Here is a 21,389-nt window from a genome sequence, read left to right as displayed (position 1 = left end):
ACCCACCCTCAAACACTGTCTGCTCTTTGTGACATGACCCTCTGGCTCTCCCATCTCATGTCGGTCGCGTTGTAAAGAAGCTCAGAGCGAACAAAGTGTGTGATGCTGGTGTAAGAATTAGAGAGGGTATGATGAATGAGCTTCAGACATACACACATTCCTCTGTGTATTCATTCGGCTACAGGAGGTAACATTACCTTGTCATTTGTCCGCACCTGTCCCGGCTTCTCTGCCTGACCTCATTGGAATAACTGTGTGGGCCTGTGTTCTTGCTTCTGTTTTTCAAAATGCCACAAGAAGCTGCAACAGGAAGTGGAGCACTCTCCATGCGATGTGTAAATCAACCACTGGATGTTTGATGGCAGAGTAAATGTCTGCCCCCGCTCAGAGCAGATTGCTCTTGCTAGTCTTGGCCAGCAGCCCCATTCATCACCCACCACGATAGCAGCTTTAGTCAATCCCTTTTAAAACTATGGCTGAGGTCCCAATAGCAGTCTTGAACCTACAGTATGTCTCTAAATGACAAATATATTGCTAAAACTCAGCTGGACAGAGCGCAGTGTGTGTTGTCCTTGCTGCATGTACCAAAACCAGGATTCAAATCTTTTCATGACAACTTTTTAATTTATTTTTTAGATGATGTTACCTTCAGCACTCTGCACCAGGGAGGACTGGTCTGTGGCTGTCTTATATATAGCAAAATAATATAAGCTCAAAGGTTCACTTACTGTCTTTTGGAGTTGTCAACTGTATTTCACAGTCTTCTTTCAGTGGAAGGAGAAGGCTCACATGTCATAACCTACACAAAAGCTGTATATACATATATATTGAATTTCCATATATGATATGTACATATAAAATAAATATGTGCATGTAAAAATTATATATGAAACCTATTAGAAGTTGTAACAAATAGCCCATACAAATATGTATATTTATGTGTGTATTCTTATATTGAATATACATATCCACCCCAAAGCCTGTCAACATATGTTGCTATTATATACAGTAGGGTCTAAAAGACCCACTTTCCCTGAATGGGAATAAAGACATGTTTAAAATGAATGAGAAATTAATTTGAAAAAAATACTTATATCTTCATACATCCAGATGATGTATAAATGTGATAATAGTATATCTCCTTATAGGTGACATACTGTATATGGCAACATCCCTCTTGATATAGGGACATACTGTATGTCATATGTCATATATTACATTTCTGTCCGTGACCCAGGCGTAGAATGTCTGTCAGGCAATAACAAGTGAAAATGTGTTTAATGTGTGAAAAAGAGCTGAAGGATTTCTCACTGAGAAGGATATAAACACATTTCAAAGAATAGAAAAACTACAATGAACATCAACACTGTTATTTCGAGATGAAAAGCTCTCAGAGATGATAAGGGACTCATCAAATGTTTCACAGTTAATCTGGCAGACAGCAAACTTTAAAAAGCACATAGGCCTACCAAGAAGCATTTTACCGCTTATATCTGCTGCTGCATCTCCTACTAATATCTTTAGTATTAAATATTGATTAGTGCAGCTTCTTTTATTCTCCAAAAGAAAAAAATATTTATCCAAAAACAGCTACATAAGAGGCTTTTCTTATATTGAGGTCAGTGTGTGTATCTTTAATTCATTAAGGGATATTAAACAAAACTTACAAAAACAAAGACACTGAAGTCCTGTGTGTGTTTATGCGCATGAATTGCTTTTGTGCTGCCCACTATACTTCTCACTATAGCCTTCTCACTCTCATGTGTCCTTGTCCTTGCGGTCTCTAACGCTCTAACTGATTCAGTGTCCCGAGATCTGACCTCGTTTCTACATTGAATCCATTTTACGTCGAACCCACCGGCTTTTATTTACCTGGAACTGTTCATGAACACCTGGCTGGATAAACATATGATGAAGGTGGATAGATGAATACTCACGTCATGTCGTCACAACAGCACTAGCAATTACCAAGGGGGTCAGACAAGCAGGCAGGTGTGTGTGTGTGTGTGTGTGTTACTTAGACACATGCTGCTCTCTCATTTTCTGCAGTGCTCTTGGTTTCGCTTCTCATTTTGGCTCCGGTGAGTTATGACGCCCTCGGGGGAGCAGCGAGAAGACAACAGGAGAGAACAACTCGTCGCTCGGCTTGTCTCAGATGTCTCTGTTTATGTGTGCAAAGGCCCCTCTGTATGCAGATGGCGACGTCTGTCTTCCGCTCACCTTGAATAAATAAATTGGTTCTGTGTTTGTAATATGCGTAGGAGATGCTGACTTTTAACCTGTGGCTCCTCCACAGCAGGTTGAGGTTGGAGTTCGCGGCACATTCAGCTGAAATCTGACTGTTTCTTAGGATATAAATTTGTTTTTGGAAAATCAAAAAGTCAAGGGTCAGCCAGGGGCTTGAAAAACACATGAATTTCCCTGGAATTAAAAAACCTTCTGTTTCTCCTCTCCTCTCCTCGTCCTCTCCTGTGTTTTATATTAAAGTTACGCAGCAGAATTTAACGACTTTTATTGTGGTTATTTGTACTTATTTATTTATTGTTGGCATTATGTATGATTCTCACAGTTAAATTCTTGGAGAAAACATTAAAAATAACACACATTACATGGCCAGAAGTATGTGGACAGTCAAAGTACAAGTCATTAATAAACCATTAATCGATCAGCAGTTATGACGGCCTGCGCTCTTCTTGTTTCAGGTGGTTTTGGAGTCTGGCCTCAGGGATTTGCTCCAAAGGTGTTGAATGGGGCCGAGGTCAGGGGTCAGCACCGGCCAAGTCAAGTTCTTCCACACCGCACTGAGAAAACCGTTTCTTTATGCATTTTAAACTGGACGGGGTCTCACCCAAACCATGAGAAACAGACCAAAAATATGCAAATGTTGGGGTGTCCACATACTTTTGGCCATTTACTGAGTGTATTTTACAGTCAATACAATTCTCTTATAGCCAGCTCTCTTGGCTTCACTTCTTTGCTCAGAAACTGCCACCCTCGATGCCCCCTGCCGCTTCGACAGCGTGCCCCAGCTGGCGTGACGCCCAGACGCCCTGGCGATTTACAAACCATGCGGTGATGGCGGCCGTGCCCACGCGTCTTTGACTCTGCTGAAGACGTGCTCCTATTCATTAAGGCGGCACAAATGACAGAGGGCCCTCTCGCTCTTCTGCGGCAAAGAGAGATAAACAAGACATAAACGCGAGGGCTGTTGTTTGGGGAGCGCCAATTTGCGGCGGTTAGACTGTGTTTAACTTCAGGTGTCCTCTCTCTGCCCCTCTCTCTCTCTCTCTTTTTTTCTCCCTTGTGGAGATTTCTTTTTGTATCAGAGAGGTAACACCCGCATGTGATCTAAATGAGTGTTTTCCAGTGGCTGCATATTTCTGTGAGAGATTTATGTCGGCAGGGAGCTCCTGGTGAGCCTTCACTCCTTTGCTCTGTCGTGAGTTGTGTGCCTTGGATTGGTTTCATCAAGCGCTCAAATATGATTTTTATAATCTTCAACAGGTGATGTGTTTGGAAACCTGGCCCCGTCTTAGGATCTGGAGGAGATTGAAGTTTTAACTTTTGCGTTTTTGTCTTGTAATTTCCACGAGCGTGCTCCGCTCCGCTCCGCAGGTGTTGCCAACACAATATAACAGCTATTATATTTGAGTATTTTGTTTACACAGCGACTCTCTTGTTCTATGAACTCGTGTGTGGTGTCAGTGGTTTTATGAGATTTTCAGTGAAATGTAGCGGCGTAAAAATTCAGCTGTTATGAGAGTAAAAACCAAAAGTGTCTGCAACACTTTCAGACAGCAGGTTTCAGGAGCAAAAAGTGTAATTTCTTCATTTATAGAGCAAAAAAAAAAAAGACACTTGGAAAAAGCTGAGTAATAGCTGTCAGCTTGGTTTCATATTTTGAGAAAATTCGTCACCTCATTGTGAGCTGCTTAATTATGTTACGAGAGGTGGTTGTTGTATTTCATGGTGCATAAAGATAACTTGGAATTGTAAAAAGAACAGTTTCCTGTGCTGCATGCAGCGGAAGCAAGTAACCCATTGAGCAGATATGGCTCCATAACTTGTAAGCACTGTAGTTTTAGATAAGCATTAAAAAGCATAATGGTGACTTTGTGATTAGTGAGGCTGCCGAGCTCTGTGATGCAGCAGAACGACCTCGCTGCTATGAAATATTCTGAAGTGAAATGACCTGGCCGGGATCCAGTTTAGTGTCCCTGCCTTTGCTGACAACAGCCATTTGATACTGAGGACATAGGACAGGACAAGTCCTCTGTGCTACTGTATATATATATGTGTGTGTGTGGGTGTGTGTGTGTGTTTCTGACACTCCCTGTGATCGAGTGTGGTGGCTGTGGCCTCCAGGGACAGCCAGACAGCCGGCTGGCACAGGAATGTGATGAAGACTAAAAGACTTAAGCCACCCCAAGCCTTTCCTCCTCTTCCTCCAGTGCCACTTGTGTGTTGTGTCTCTTCTCTCTGTCTGTGCCAGAGTCAGATGCGCCACAGGTGGACAATTTCAAAGCGCGCTTGTACCCAAGGCTGTGAGCGAAGAAAATCTAAGATGTGCAAAACTGACAAGAGTGAGGAGGTGAAATTTTTTGGCTCATGATGAAAGCATTATTTTCCATTCAATCACAGGTATCTGTGAGCACCGCTGTGCGAATTGATGCAACATATGCACTCTGGAGCTCGTCTCCTGTGATGGATGCTTTGACTGCGACACTTTATAGCACCTTGTTTGAATTTTTTATGTTAGAACTATAAGTTGCTGCTTTTTTATGGTCTCTCTTGCTGACTGAGCCAACCCCATCTCAGGCTTACTGTTTTCCCTATAAATGATTCATAACAGTGCATTAATTGTGGTGCAGCTATCAGAGCACATCATCCTGCCTCCACATGAGGTTTTTGTGGCTTATCACACTGGCACTTTATTCAATGGCTTCTATTAAGTTTCTTCATTTAAAGGCTTTGCTTTATCAGCTTCTTACTTCTGGCTCAGCATCAAGTTAACTCAAGTCAGCTTTATTGATATTGCCTGGAATCACAGATTTGCTTCAGAGGGCTTTATGATCTGTGCAACATGCAACACTCTTTATCCCTAGGCCAGTGTGTCTCGAACTTTTTTCAGACCAAGCACTTAGCCATTAAAATGAAACTCACAGATCATCTAACACATCCACATTTCCTTTCAAATGCCCAGCTGATCATTTTTAGACATAAAACGATAAGATTTATGCCAAAAGATAAACGGTAAACCGGTGTAGCTAGTGTCGCAAAACAGTCGGTTAGTAAGTCCAACAACGCTGCACAACAGTGGTTGATTTAATCTTGGAAACATCACATATACACCACTGGCTCGCAGGCTTTGAGGTCACTCTCAGACAATTTGAGAAACACTCAATTTAAAACATGATATTTTAACAAATTTACTCACAGACCACAAGGTTTTTCTTGTGGACCGCTCTTTGACAAAAGCTGCCCTAGACCCTTCAATTCAGATGTGGAAAAACTTCACTCTTTAGGTGCAGACTGAACTGTGTGAGAGCACCAAGAATGGAAGACTTTCAAACAAATTTTAGATGTTGGATGTTTTTTATTCAGGCAAATATTTGCATTCGTGTGCAGGATATCAAGGAAGGAATCTCTTTGTTATTGGTACAGAAGAAATTTAAATGATACCCAGCCCTATTACTTTTGAGCTAATGAATTAAAAATTCCCTTTCTAGCATCTAATGGTCTTCCCAGAGGATGCAGTTTAAGCAATGGGACATTCTTGAACGCTCATTTATTATCAGCCAGAGTTAGAGCCACACTTGTTGTTTCCCATGAGATATCAGGTCAGGTATTTCCATCAGAACAACACAAGAATCTGAATCTGATGAAAGTCGTTGAGCTTTGGGGTTTTAACTAAGTATTATTAGTTAATAACTAATGATGTTTATCTCTAGACTATTGGAAGTTTTCAGGGGCTGTATAACGTTTATGCCTTCATGTCCTTAAGAGCCTGGAATAACTGTTTCTCAGCGCGGTGTCCTGGATGTTGTGGAGCAAAAATGAATCAGAAATTGAGTAGAGGTGTGTTAAGGTTGGATGCCGGTCTGAATCTCAGCAAGCTTTGATCAGCTGCTTCGAGAGGCTGACAGGAGGAAGGAGACTCGAATCCCATCTTCGATCAGCTGGTAGCGTTGTGCAAAGGAAAATGTGTTTCTTCGCCTGATGAAACGTGGACTCGTTATTCATCACTCGCAAACTGCCCCATGTGGACGTACAACCTTTAGTCTATTCAAGGTGTTGTCAGAAGTGAGCTAATTATGTTGTCTGTCGGAAGTAGGCTTTCAGATGGAGAATAACATACTGTTTCCTTTTACCCCCCCCCCCCTTCCAGGCCATGCTGTCTTTGAACCCAAATGAATAACCTCCTTTGCTGCGTCAAATTTGAACCTGTCTCTCTGTTCTGCAATTCAATCTTAATTGCCAAGTACTTCCATCTGAAGAGTTGTTAAGCAAACGGTGCGTATTATAGACGAGTCCGTGGCAGTAAACACTGAATAACTTAATCAAACACTGTCTGTCTCCCCGCTGCCTTTCCATAAAGTCAGGAAGTCTTTTGCCGTCGTCCCAGGAGAGGAGTTCCATAAAGACAGGGGAGCTGGTTACCTGCCACTTTCTTTTCTTTAGTTATATCGTCTCACCCTAGTGATAAATGGGGGTTTCATTCCTGCACTTTAAAAGATGGATTGGGAGCTTGATTCCCAGCTCTCCTACATTAAATGGTCTAATTCTTGCTCTTTCCTGCCCCTCTTCTTGTCACACTTTCAACATTTATCTCCGTCTTTTATTCTCTCCTATTTACTGTGTATCAATCTTATCATCAGAAGCTGCTTTTATTAATGCCTGACATCGTTTATTTTGGTGCTTCTCTTGTGGCACTCTTTTCATTCCGGGCTTGATGCCTCTCTCTTACAAATTTTTCTGCTTTTCTCCGTTTTTTTTTTTTTTTTTTTTGCTCTTTAAGCCTCTGCTCCAGGTGGAATTTTCATTGATTAAAACCAGACGTGTCCTGCACTTCTGTGTCCACCTAACCAAGCCCAGCTCAGGAAGATGAATCACCTGCAGCCCCTTTTCTATCAGTCCGCTCTCTTTCTAAATCCATCCCTCACTCTCCTGGCTGTCGATCCCAAAATGAAATGAGCCCCCAGAACGATTGTGTGTAGGTTTAGGAGACAATAAGATGGTCAGCTTTTCCTTTCCAGCTGTATTGTGTGTATGCAGGTTTTATTTGAGGTAGCTGGTGCTTGAAATTCTTTCAGTTTGGATTAGTGTGTTTTCAGCATAAATCCCAAAACATAAAGAGTTAAAGGGATACCAAAAATCAATCTTTTGAGTATCAAATATTCACAGCCTGAACGCTTGAGAGGTGGATATAAAAAGTTTTTTTTTTTTTTGAGCTTATCCCTTCGCAGAGGACAGCAGTTGTGGATTCACACAAGTTCCAAGGGATTTCAAAAGTGACAAAGGTCACGGTCAATGTCAATAAATACGCTCACTTTATTTCTGTCAGTTTACAAGATTGACCAGTGTCATTAGGATTGCTATGTTGTGGAGAAAAGTGTTTGGAACATGCTGAACACACTCATAGTTTCTGCACAGCATGGCTATATATATATACTTCTATGTTGCTCTGTCGGGTCTTCATGGCTCCAGTGCTCTTCTGGACTGTGTTTTCTCATTTATTGGTGAATACTTGGAACATTTGGGTCAGCGCAGAAGTGATTTCTGCTGTAGGAGTGGTTCAAGTAGTTTCCATGGACACTATGGTACGTTTTGACAATCTGTGTCTGTGAGGCCGGGTTGCCCTGAGTCTGAGTCAAAGTTATTTTAACTGCTGGGAATCCACAGTTGCCATCCTCCACAAAGGAGCAAGCTACAAGTGTGGCAGAGCCGAGTTTCAAGCCCACGGACTGTGAGTGTTTGATGTTAAAACAAAAAAAAGTAACACAAATGGGTGCTAGTTTTTATGGTTTGGCCCTAGCCCTCTAGTTCCAATAAAAGGAAATCTAATACTACAAAATAAAGTGATATTATAGGCAGCTGTGTGCTTTGTGGCAACAGCTTGAGGGAACACTATTTCCTGTTTCTACATTTTAGGCCTGACCTTTAAAATCATCCAACACCTTTGGGATGAACTGGACAGTGAGCTCAGCCTCACGGCCCGACGTCAGTGTTGGACCTCAGTAATTCTGCTCTTTTAGCTGAATGGGAGCAAATCCCTGCAGCCAGGCTCCAAAATCTGGTGGAAAGTGTGAGAGCAGAGGAGTGGAGGGTGCTAAAGCATCAGATTAATCCCCATGGTTTGGGAATGACATGTTAAACCATCACATATGGGTGTAATGTTCGCATGGCCACATATTTTTGAAAAGATTATTTGAGGATTATTAAAGTCCCAGGACATTAAGGGTTAAAAGGTCAGGCCAGTTCTTCCCTGGCAGGCTTATTTCTAATTCTCCACTTGTTTTCATATGGAGCGAGTTTCTTTCTCACACAAGGCGTTGTTTCAGCGGTGCAGGCTGAGAGCTGTGTTAGCGTAATGCACATAATACATTAGGCTGATGGGAACACTTCACTCAATTTTCTACTCATAATTTACATAGCGGAGGGTAAAAAAAAAAACATAGGCGCTGTGCAGACTCAGCAGCTGAAAAGGCTACCGATCGCCATAATACAGCTGACTCCCTCTCTGTTTGAATTTGCTTTGATGCAGCAGCACACAGCCAGGAAAGGAAAGGAAACTGAATTTAGTTTTAGTTCTATATAAGACTTCAGCAGGCAACTTCTCCCCGAAGGTGTGTTATTTCATTGGATTTGCGTGGTGCTGCAATGCGCCCTTCCCCTCTCGTCCCTCTTGTTTCCTCCTCCTCATCGCCCACTCTCTGTCTTTTCTTCCTCAGTCTGGGTGATACCTACTGCTGCTCTCCTCAGCTCAGCTCACTTCTTCCCTTGATGGCATCTGAGCAACAGGGAAAAGACAAGCAGCGTTATCCTTTCTTTTTCCTCTCCATGGAAGCCGGTGTCCTTTGGCTTAATAAATAATTCCTCGCCCCCAGTCCTTCCGTTTCCCATCCTCAGGGCCCCACATCTCAGAGCCCACCGTCTGTTGGAGTAAATATGCATGTGAACGGCAGGTGCAAATGGCTTTCCTTCTTCTTTCAATGCCACATACGGTTCATCGTCCTAAGAGAGAAGTAACCACTTCACGACTGCATGAAAGAATCAGTTCTGTCTTTCTGTGTTTCCGAGTGCAGCTGCTCTCCACCCACAGTCGGGGGGATTTGGCTGAATCCTATTGCTCCGCATGTTTTAATGATGCAGATACTGTCAGTGTTTCTCTTTGCCGGGATGCGAGGTTGAAGAAATAGTGAGAGGGAAACGGAGATCAAGTGTTTTGGATAATGAGGGACAGAGGGTTTGAGTGCGCGCTGTTGGGGATATTCTCACAAAGCTTCATTCAGGTTTCAGGATTAGAAACGGGGAGCACAGGCTGTACACTGCAGGGCAGCCAACTCTGACTCTTGTGCGGATACTTTCCAACTGCATGTACTGACCTGGTTCATTACTTCAACCACTGCGATGTAAGGTTGTGGTTCAAGAGCGTTTCATCAAATATGTATTGAAATGGTACGTATTTACTTTTAGCTAGGGCTAAAACATTTTATTGAACGTTTCAGTGATCGCCTCATGAATGTGCACAAGCTGTAGCTGGAACCTGAAAGTGAGACGAGCAGCAGAAGACATGAAATGATTACATAAGTAAGTGGCACATTTGAAATAACAGTGTAGCCTACATAATCTACATCTTATTTTTCATGTGACAGCACTTACAAGAGGTCCGGATTCAGAACGTCTCACTAGTCAGTCAGTGCCAAAATCAAAGTGTTACCTCAGTGTTTTGTCAATTCTCGTTGCTAATAAAATAGAATAAGAGGAGAGGCTTGATAAGTGATTTGACGACTTCATGTATTTTGTTAGGTGGCCCTGAGAACCAAACACACTGCGACGTAAGAGAACACATGCAAACAGACAAAACACAAGCAAATTCGAGAAGCAGCGCAGATGACAACAGAAGTGTTTCGAGGGGACACAAAAAAGCAATTAACATGGCAGGGACGCGCTTGCACAGATTTACTATAATACATGTATTGTAATTCATCAATGCGCATTCATCGTTCAATGCGTGTCGCATGCGGGTTCGTCACTTTTTTGTGTCCCCTGGAAACCCTTCTGTTGTTGTCTGTGCTACTTGCAGCGCACGTGTTGTCAAATTGATGAAGATGTTTTCTGTATTTGCTTAAGCTGCGGTGCACTGACTTCTCAGGGCCACCGTAATTTTGAGACAGGGAGCTGGATCCAAGATGGAAGTGGCTATTGCAACCTCAAACTATGTTTATCTTTTCAACAACTTTTTGTAAGAAAAATTACAAATAAGAAACAAATAACTATAAACATTGATCTCCAAAGAATTCAACAAATTACATATTTGCCTCAGCTAAATGACCTTCCCGTTCAGCGTGCCACTAAAACAGACTGAAGATAAAAGATTTGAAGAGAGAAAAGAGACTGGCTCAGACTCAGAGCTTAACAAATTTGGATATTTTACCTTCTTGGAACTGAATCCAAAATGGAGCAGGCTATCTGAACCCAACACTAGTGATCCAGTGTGTCTGTGTTGTTCATGTTTAAAAAAAAAAAAAGAAATACAAAGAGAGGATTAATTTTCTGCACCAAGTGTGAGGATTAGACTCTTTTAAACATTATGAAGGCTCCTGTTTCATTGATTCAATTCTAGTTTGTTTTTCTCTTTCCGACAGTTCATGACAGCGCTGTTATGTAAATTTGTGTTTAAATATATGCAGTTTGAATGTGGAGTACATTGTGGATGTAAATGCCGTCACTTATTTAAACCACACTCATGTTTGCTCTTTTATCTAATTAGGGTTAAAACACACAGAGGCATAATAAGTTAAACCAATTATTGCAACACATTGAAAAGAACTGATGATTTTAGTGTTTGAGACAAATGTGATTAATTTATCCTGCGACACACTTCATCACCCTCACAATAGGATTTCTCACTTGAGCACAACAGTGTATCACATGTTCTTCATGTTTGTGTCAAGTGCTGTAAAATGGATCCAGGTCTCATTCTGCCGGCTTGGCAGGACTGGCACAGCCATTTGGCTGCTGCACAATTTGGATGTGTGGATCAATATTCTGCTCGATAAGTATAATGTTGGTCTGAAGCCGAGGTCGCTGCTGATGGCTGCCTGCAGACAATTCAATCCCCCCACTGTGCACTTCACTCTGCACCAACACAACAAACTGTAATTGGAACGACCAAGTTCACTTACAGACTCATGCACGTGAGCAGCTCTCCCACGAGGACACAGAAACGGAGAGGGGGAAAGAAGTACACACCTAGTGCTGGAGGTGCACATATATATTGTAACATGTTCTATAGCACAAAAACACCCTGTTGTATAACCATGTTTACTCCTGTTGCAGACTGATCCACAGCCCCAGGACCACTATATGCACTGTTGGAAAGACTTTATCCCACAGCAAACACCTGTTTCAGGGGAACTCACTCAAGATGTACACACAGTCACACAGCAGGATTGCACTGCTATAGGGCGGCAAAAGCGCACAGTGAGTGTATGTAGAACATAGTGAAAGGAACTTTCAACATGGTGCAAGTCTTTTGTATCGCCTCGCTCTGAAGTCTGCCTCACTATTTTCATGGTCATTGGTTTCCTTTCCTCAGTTCTGTGCAGTATTGTTCGCTATAACTGAATTCAAAATGAATCTCAGTCGATCAGATTTTCCAATAATGATAATAATCCAGTATTACAAAATTTCATAATGGCAATGTAGGAAAAAAATTATCTGGTTCTTAATCTTTTATTGATATACAATATATATATATGATGAAGTTCATGCATATTCTGTGGATGAATGGACATACTTCTCAATAAGAAAACATGTGTGTATTAAGCAAACATCTGTATTTTTGTAATAAAAAGGCCTAAAATAGAAAGACTAAACAACGTTTTAAAACTGATGTTTACAGTGTTGGTGGTTCATAATCACAGTCATAGCAGAACCTACATTGAGAAAATGTCAAATTACAGGCAAAATTGTCTAAAATTGGATAAAATTGGTCCAAATAAGTATAATGCGTAATTGTAGGATATGGCAACATTGGTAGTAATACAATATAAGTACAATATAACACATTTAGCTAGCTCACTCATCAACACTGTTGGTGCTTTTTTTAAGGACTAAATCACAGATTGCTCCCCTCCAGGTGTTAGCTTGTTCTTGTTAGCACCTTTCATGGAGCTCCTGAATGCCAGCTGTGTTAGTCCAGAGACTCCTCCACACTGATGAGACCAGGCTCCTGCAGCAAGGGCTAAAATGATAACGAAGTTGAATGACCTTTTTCACAGCAGACATGTTGACTTTTTGTCAAAATCCAGGTGGAATTAACATTGATGGCAGCCATGTTGCATTCAGGTAGACCTAGTATGCTCTACCAGTGAGTCATGCACACTACCAGAATATTAAATGAAATGCAGCTATAATTAATGTACTGATTACACCTGTGCGACGTTGATTGGAGTCTGCTTTGCCATTGCTAACGAGACAGCAGACGAGTGCATGGACATTACACCACCTACACAAGTTTCAAGTGAAGGTAAGCAAAAGAAGGGAAAGGGCAAAATGAGAGTAGCTAAAGAGCAGTTAAAAAAAAACAAGAACTTGTTAAAGTTTTATAATTGTGTAAGTGTGACAGCTGTGAATTTTACTAGCCCAGCCTTTGTACCTGCTAGCTAGACCCTGCTAGCAAACGGCTAACTGATAGTCCTAGCCAAAGGGCTAGCAACCCCAGCTAGCGTCGCTCCCAAGGACCTGAGATCCATTAAGACAACTGCAAGTTCTGTTTTTGTATTTGTTTTTAAATTATTTTTAAATCACCACTACTGCATGTCAGCAGTAAATTACCATAATTATGACTGATAGTGATACATATCATTTGAAATGAATTGTTAATTTTAAACAAGACCTGTATTTCTAAATTCTTTAAGTATATTATTTAAAAGTAAAACATTATCCTCATTAAATGAAAATACACTTAAATAAATGAATAAAAACAATATTGAGACTGGAACAACAACGATGCAATAATGCAAAGCAATAACAATGTTGCCTTCTTTTGTATCTTCAACAAAGTATTGCAAATATATAATTAATATTCAGTATATCACCCAGCCTTGGGAGAGTATGGCCAGCATGAGGTGAGGTCACATTTCTGAGGATCAATGCATTTAAATAGCATCGTTAGCTCCCCATCATTTCTCTAAGCCACTTGGTCAGCTGCACAGTTTGTAACATTAAAGCAAACGCTGACGTATTAGCAGCCCCCGGCTTCTGTAATGGAGGTGCCACTTAATTACGACCAGAGAGCCATTTGAGCTTAGTGAGCAATCAAATAGAAATACACACACGGCACAAAGGTCTGAAATTGGTTTTCATGAAGATGGAAATACAGGAACACTCATATTTATATAACACTTACAGTATATATGTGGAGGTGTGGATGTGTGGGTACACGGACACAAACAGCCGCCCTTGTCCACATTTGCATTAGTGATACTTTTAGTTCCTCTGTGGTCCTTAAGCTCAGTCCTTGTTTACATCTTAGCAGTAACCTTTTTAGCTATTTGCCACCACTCTCGTAATAACACAAGAGACCTCTCCATTAACCTAGAGAGATTGTCTCTGAGAACAGGGAGCTTGGGGTCAGAGGTCATGCCGTATATAAACAGGTGTCAAGTGGTATGATGGAAAGCCAAGGACATATGAAACACGGCCAGCCTGCCGCTGCCTCCGCTGCAGAGACGTAGGAGAATGGGGCAGAATAACAAGGGTAACGGATGACTTTGCCCGTCAACGTGATGCTATGGTTTCAGGTTGTGCAAGTTAAACCGTCTCGTCCGTAAGAGGCGACCTTTTGGGAAACAGCATGCATGTGTGTGTATGTGTGTATGTGCTCTTGTGTGTGCTCCCATGCGACCACAGCCACTTGACCGTCTACAGCGGCCACCGGCCTCTTGAATGTGTTAGATTATTTAACCCTCGTAATTGGCGCTGTCTCTTTCTCTCTCTCTCTGTCTTTCCACTCCATAAGAAACGTCCAGTCACAGAGCCGAAACTGAATAAAACATTCAGCAGCTTAAATTAGTTCACTTTCGGATTAAGAATTGATCAGGTACAATGCGGCGTTAATACAGTGTGTCTGACTGGCTCCTTCTCCATGACAGTGGCATTTAGATAGAACCAGTCACTATGTGGGACTAATGGAAAAAAAAACATGTTTTCATTGAAGCTGATGGTCATTACTGGTGTGACAAAGTATTAGTCACATCAGGCTTGACTGCCTCTTTCCAAGTCAGGCGAGCTTTGTTTTTGAGGTGTTCTTTAATTAGTAATTTATCTGATTAGATTTATTGCAGTATAATTGTGAAGTCCACCTCCGTCTCTATGAATACAGCCTCACTTCTCTGACGGCCTTTTTTCCAAAGCCTTGCCTGTTCTCCCTGTGACGGCTCTTGGACGTGGTTTGTTTTTGTTATGTTTGATTTACTGTGGATTTTGTCCTGAGGCTGTGAAATGCAGAAATTCAGTTTAAATGTTACGGGAGTTTTGTTCTCCCTCAGTGCTCGGGCTTGTAATAGTTTAAGTGGAGGTCATTGTTTCTCAGATTTGTTGACAGAATGTGATTTCGCTTTTCAGTATTCTGATCAGTGCTGGATAATCTCTGCCCTGTGTGCAGTTTGACATTTTCTCAGAGTCGCTCCTTACAAAACTCTGCACAAAAGCTTTCGAAAAATGGATGGTGTCTCATTTGCTAAATTCTTTTTTTATGCCACAGAAAGTGCAATTGGACCCATGTACTGAAGCCATGTTGACTTATTGAGGCTATACCAACCTTTTGGTGTTTGTGTCAGCATGTATGCAAAAAAAGAAGTGACAGCCCATTATGTGCAAATATGCTTGAGGTAATTTAGAGACAGCATCATTACATGGTTTGTCTGGCAGACTCATTGTTTACTGTGCTGAATGCGACTGGGCAGGGAAGCGGCGGCACTGCTGAGCAGAGTGTGCTTTCCCACTCATTGCTTGGTGGAAATGTGCTGTGTTGACAGACACTGCTGATGTACATGGAATTTTTTACACCATCAAAAATACAAAAAACTTTCTCTCTCGAATGAGTTAATCATTCATCGTCTTTCTTTTGTAGTGAAATATGAAAGGCAGTTTTAACAGTTGGTGTTGTTTTAAAACAAAATGTTAAACTGAAGTGACCTACTACAGCGACAACGTTTGAAGTTTTTAACTCAACAACTTTTGTGAGAGATTCTTTTGGAGTGCCGCTGTCATGTTGCACTGTTCATATCATGCATAGTGTCCTTGATGCAGTAAAACTGGTGTCTGCTGTGTTTCACTTTGGGTGCCTTCACACTAAAAGTTTAGCCACAGCACCCTGCTACTGTCTGATGTAAACTGGAAAGCTGCAGGCAGTAATTCGCTCCTAATTACACATATTTCTTTTACTGGCCCGAAGGAGGAAGTACACAAGCATACCGTCTAAATGTGTATTCCTGTGCATGTTTATGAGAGAAGACAAACTCCATGAGTTGTTGAGTTGTGAACTCCTGCTGTTTTGTAACTCGCCTCTTCACCTACTTCCCGCTAAGTCTGCATTAAACTGTCTGATTCAGTTACCAGTAACTGGAGCTTAATTAGGAGAATTTGATTTTCGCTGCTGGATGCGATGGCGACTGTTGATAACCATCTCATATGGACTGAAATGAGAAAAGTGCACTGCGGCGAGCTACAGAAAGTTTCAACAGAGCAAAAAGAAAAGTTTCAGATCAGAGCACAAGACCTCTCAACTGCTTTGTCTGCCTCATACTGATATCAGGACTGCTGGTTATAGAGCATCTCAAGTTCACCAAACACCAAGAGAAAACACACACACACAAACACGCGCACACAGACATCTGCCTGCTTGCCTGTTTGGCAGACAGGCAAATGACTTTCAAGGACTAATTCAAGATTAGAAAAGGAGTGAGTGAGTGTGTTTGTGTGTGTGTGTGCGCGTGTGTGTGTGTGTGTGTGTGTGTGTGTGTGTGTGTGTGTGTGTGTGTGTGTGTGTGTGTGTGTCTTGAGGGAAAGGGAGGGAAAATGAAGTGCCTGATGACTTTCTTAGATAATAAAATGCTTAGGCTCAAATATTCAGTTGGTCGTTTTGAAATTGTTTGAGCTCCACTATTGTTTTATTATGAAAGATACCATGACATGATGTCAGGGGATGTCTCTTGTCTTCCAGTCTAGATTCAGACCAGTTATGATGATTATCCTCATTATCTTTACCTGCTTTCATCTCTCTGTAGAGCAAAGACATATTTGGGAATGATTGCGATTGTGTTTCCTCATAGCCCTTGTTCAAAGCAGACATTTTGATTTGTCACAGGAGGAAAAGCGATGGTGAAACAAATGTCATTTAGGGTATCGTTGTTCCATTAAGTTTCTGGGTAAGCCTTACTTTTGTATACAACTAAACTAACCTTGCAAAACAGCTGGATCTCCATCCATCTGTAGGCTCCAAGCTTTTCACTTGTGACCAAACTACTAAAAGACTCATCGACCAACAAAGCTGCTCAGAGTGCAGCCTTGTTGTGTCTCGTCAACGCATATGACAGACAGATGGTTCATCCAATCACCTGCCAAATATTTTTTAAAAGTGCTTGCCCTTTTCCAGTGAAGCCTTCCCAGATGGTTCTGTCTAACAAACATATGGTACGTGAGCTTACAACCAAACTGAAAATACATTTAGTTGGAAACATTTTGTAATCGCAACAGGAATGTTTTATATTAATATAATAAGGACATGTTAATTTAGGTGCTTGGCAAGTTGCAAATATGTTGATAATGAACATATCAGTGAAATTTTCCATTAGTATGAACAGGTGAACCCAAACACAGGACAAAGACTCAAAGCGCAAATTGAACAAGAGGAGAATTATTGTTAAATCGCAGGGAATGAAGGCGGGTGGGGAGCGAGGGTTCTGGCAGGTGCATGCAGAGTGCAGAGAGGAGCTGGCATTTGGCAGGAGAGAGCTGAGTGAGAATTGAAGGCTGGATGACTGAACAGCAGACCTGTGAACGGACAGGGGAGCAGGCAGGCCGGGTGGAGGGTTGAGGGAAGCTGGAGACCGGTGAGGCTCGTTTGAACGCTGGGTGATGTTGCAAGTGTGGCAGGTGGAGATTCTGGAGGGGAAAACCACAAAGGGAAAAAAAAAAAACTGTGAGTACACAACTTTAAGCAGCCTTGAACATCATCGTTTCAGCCAGTGAAATAATGATCTGGGGAGGAGTGAACAAAGAAGCGGGGTAGATATACTGCTGGGGGTGATGATTAGATGGATGGCAGGTGTGCTGGCAGATTGGCAATCAGGAAACCAGGAGAGAGTGAGGAGCGCCACGCCCACAGCACACACACATGCTCACACACACACACACACACACACACACACACACACAGATTTGAGAACAGGAAACACAGGAGAAAGAGTTAAACGCCAGATAAACTATAGGCTCAAATCAGGGTCAAAAAGATTTTGAGCTTGTAAAGTGTAGTTTGTAAATCAGCCTTTCTAAACCTGTGAAATAAATCTGCATGACAAATTCAAGTTTCTGCTTGTGTAGAAAAGATTTGTATTCAAGAAAAAAATAGAGTGTGAATAAATGGTGAGCGAGTGCTGAGGTTACACAAAGACACTGTGAAAGAAGAAGTTCTTTTGTGAACATCTGTATACAGATACAGAGTAGAAAACTGTGTGTAAAATTCAGCACTCAGTTCCCCACACTCTGCGTCACACTGAAGTCATGAGTACAAATTTTGATCCAGTTCTGATCGGACTCAATCTGATTGGATAATGACAGTCCAATCCCAAAGCAGAGTCCAATCAGAGGACATGTGGCTCTGTTACCTTCACCCCTGCCACAGATCCTGAAAGGCGTGCTAGATTTCTCAGCGCAGGGCTCCTCGGCGACCCAGGGGGATTTGCATAAATAGCTGCACAGCACATGAAACGTTTACCATTATGTTCATCAAATATAATTAAACCCAGCTGGGAGCACTGCAAAAATATATTTCTGCAAAACATATTTGCTGTTGCAGTTTAGCTGTACATACATGTCATTTCCAGGAGACAGGGTTAGGCAGCGAGGCAGCATGGCCCATATGAAGACCCTGGAACTCACCTAAATGGATGCAGTTATTTTTAATGTAATCAGTTGTAATCAATCACGCCTGTGCTTTTCCCGCTATGACATGCCAAAATGTCTGCCGTGAGAAAGGTCTGTCAGCAACAGTAGTAACGCGTCTCAAGTGATGGCAATGTCAGTCTATTGGTTGGTTGATTGGTTGCTCGCTCTAGACTAAAATATCTCAACAACTACTGAATGGATTGTCATGAAATGTGGTTCACAAATTCATGTTCCCCACAGGAAGATTTTCAATAACTTTTCATCTCTCGTCATCATCAGGTCACAATTTTTTATTTGTCCAATACTTTGGTTTATGACTAAAAAACAGCAAAACTATCAGCCTGTGTCAGCTGTAAACATGTCCTCCTCCCAACAAGCAAGCATGTTAGCATGCTGATGTTAGCATTTAGCTCAAAACACCACTGTGCCCAAGTACAGTCTGACAGATGTGCTGCTGTAGCTGCAGACTCTTAGGGTTGTGGGATGTGCAGGATTGTATTGGCCTGGTAATCCGCCTGAGTTGCCGTTTTTATTCCATTTTATAATTCAGTCTGACATAGTGTTTGTCTCAGTTGTTTGCAGAGTAGGAGTTGTTTTTATTTTACAGTAAATTATTCAGCAGAAACCTGCATGCTGTTCTGTCAGAATCATTTTTAGTCAAAAGAGAAGAAGAAACCTTCTGATTTTTACTTTTACAGTTGTCATCCACCCTTGTCACCATTTTTCTGCAGCTGTTTTTATGGCACTGACACAGCTCTGACTGGCTCAGTTCTTGTTTTTTTTGTTCCCAGCTGTAGAAACAGGCGTCAGTGAACACAACACCAGACTGATTTGATTCAGCACAAACAGTCTGAGCTGTGGGCAGTCATTCAGAAACCTGGAACCAGGCGCTGGTTCTGATGTTATCTGACGTTGTTATCAACTTGTTATCTGTGTTGTGTTTATCAAACCACAACTCTACAGTGTGTTCTGCACCACGCTGGATGTCAAATTCCTGTCAGATATCTGGACAACAAAGTTTTATTGAATCTGAGCAGGTTCACTCCCAGACTTTCTTTGGCCGGCTGTGTTGTGTAGAGGCATCACTGCAGGAGACTGGGATGTGTGTGTGTGTGTGCATGTATGTATATGTGTGTGTGTGTGTCTGAAAGAGAGTAAGACTATAGGTCACAGACTAAGTAGTTTATGAGAATTCTTCCTCCTCACTTGTTGCAGTGAATAAAGCCTGATCCCACACTGACATTGGAGATTATGGGGAGTTTTTTTGTTTGAGTGGACACTTCCTGCTGCTCAGCCCTAAATTCTCAGCTTAGCTCCATAGAAAATCCCCTTTACTGCATTTGTCTACCTGTCTTTGTGGATCTCAGCACTGAGCTGGGGAATCTGGTAGAAAAGCATTTTAACTGGATTTTTAAGAACTTGTCAATAAGCAACTAATTGACATTTATGAAGCAAAAAGACCAAGTATTCTCTGGCTCCAGCTTTTCTCTGTTTTCTTTCATCGTGGATTGATTTGATTTGATTTTTTGACTCTTGGTCAGACAAAACAAGGCATTTGAAGAGGTTGTGAAAACTTCTGATGAAAATGTTTTAGTAATTTCTAATATTGTTATAGAGTAATTGGTAAATAAGTTTATTGACAAACTAATCAGCATTAATCAATAATGAAATGATTAGTTTCAGCCCTAAATAAAGTGAGAGGTATCTCCTGGGTACATGTTTATCAAGCTCTGCATTCATGCTAATGAGTAGCAGGACCCTATGTGAATGCACAATTGATTATACTGTACATCTAAGAAAAAGTGATCAGTCTTACTGGAGCGATCAGATGACAATAATCAATCCTTCTGTTTTTCATAGTTGCTGTTCTGTGTGCAAGTGAAGGAAACAGCAGCCATATCACGGCGGTTGACGCCACAAGAGGGATGGCAAGTCTAAGCTACCCTTTCAGGTTGCCGTAGAAACCAGCCAGGGCTATTTGTTCCAATTTGCTCTGTGGCGTTGAGATCAAAAAGCATGCAACCCAAAGTGCTCTCTGCATATTAGCATCTGTGTTTGATTCCACACAATGAGGCATCCTGCTCACCTCATTTACATTTACACTGTTAATTTATAGTGGAACATATTTGGGCTCCGTTTTCTATGCAATACAAGGCCTCCTAAGTTATATGGAGTGTAGAGTTTAATGTGTTTGACCTGTCCCGAACTTTGTGGTTTGTTATTGTCCAGTTAGGCCTTCACTTGATTTAAAGGCATCTTGCAGGTACCTTTTTTTTCCCTGCAGCCCCCCAACTCCAAGAAATCTCTCCCGTTTAAATGCCATTCCCGCTCCGCCTCCTCCGCTCCATTGAAAACTTGGCGGTTTGTTTACGAGAGCGCCAGCACTTCTTTGTGGCTCTGCACACTGCTTATGAGAAGGAGGCGAGCAGCTAGTGAAGAACTCACCCCTCCCCCTCCGCTTTCTCTCTCTCTCTCTCTCTCCCCCTTCTTCCAGAATTGGTTTGAAAAGGACAGACGGCCCTCTCAGCCCCGTCCCCACACCCCAGTGATGCTTAGCTGGTGAGTACACTTTCATCTTTTTCACTGAAAACTTCTCTTGTGACTTTCATGCCTTTCTATTAGTTTATGCATCTTTTACCTGAATTTCTGTCTCTTTTTTTAACATTTTTTAAATTATTTATAAAAAAAAAATTCAATTCAATTTTCTTTTTTTCTGTGTGCTCACCCTTCCTGCAAACACCAAACTTCTCTCCGGGTTTGTGGATATCTCTATGATGACGGATTGATTGTTATTCTTCTTCTCTCATTCTTCACTTCTCTAAATGTCTTTCTTACTCCGGCCTCAGTTGTAAAAAGTAAAGCAGCCTTTTCTGGTGAAAGCCCTTTATTCTGACTGAGTGAAATGATTTGAAAAGCACCGCCGAGAATATGGCATTGGAGACGGAAGAGAAGAGGATAAGCAGGAGAGGTGGGGGGGGGGGGGGGGGGGGGGG

At 41.8% G+C, this 21,389-nt stretch overlaps 1 protein-coding gene across 5 annotated transcripts in view; it reads left to right on the top strand.

Moving 5' to 3' along the window:
- Positions 1-21,389, top strand: part of sema5ba (sema domain, seven thrombospondin repeats (type 1 and type 1-like), transmembrane domain (TM) and short cytoplasmic domain, (semaphorin) 5Ba) — a 173,942-nt gene that overhangs the window by 11,743 nt on the left and 140,810 nt on the right. For 4 of the 5 annotated variants that reach the window (XM_087174994.1, XM_087174991.1, XM_023409738.2 and 1 more), the window contains exon 2: positions 20,891-20,955. The exons of the other annotated variant lie outside the window; for it this stretch is intronic. The gene's annotated coding sequence lies outside the window, so the exon portion shown is untranslated. The remainder of the gene's footprint in view (positions 1-20,890; positions 20,956-21,389) is intronic. 5 annotated transcript variants of the gene reach the window in all.

The sequence above is a fragment of the Seriola lalandi genome, unplaced genomic scaffold (assembly GCF_002814215.2).
Source record: "Seriola lalandi dorsalis isolate HSWRI2012SDOR001 ecotype SW California unplaced genomic scaffold, Sedor1 jcf7180002054406, whole genome shotgun sequence".
Classification (NCBI taxonomy): Eukaryota; Metazoa; Chordata; class Actinopteri; order Carangiformes; family Carangidae; genus Seriola; species Seriola lalandi.
Note: the sequence above shows the minus strand (reverse complement) of the source record. Positions and strands in the feature narration are given on the sequence as shown.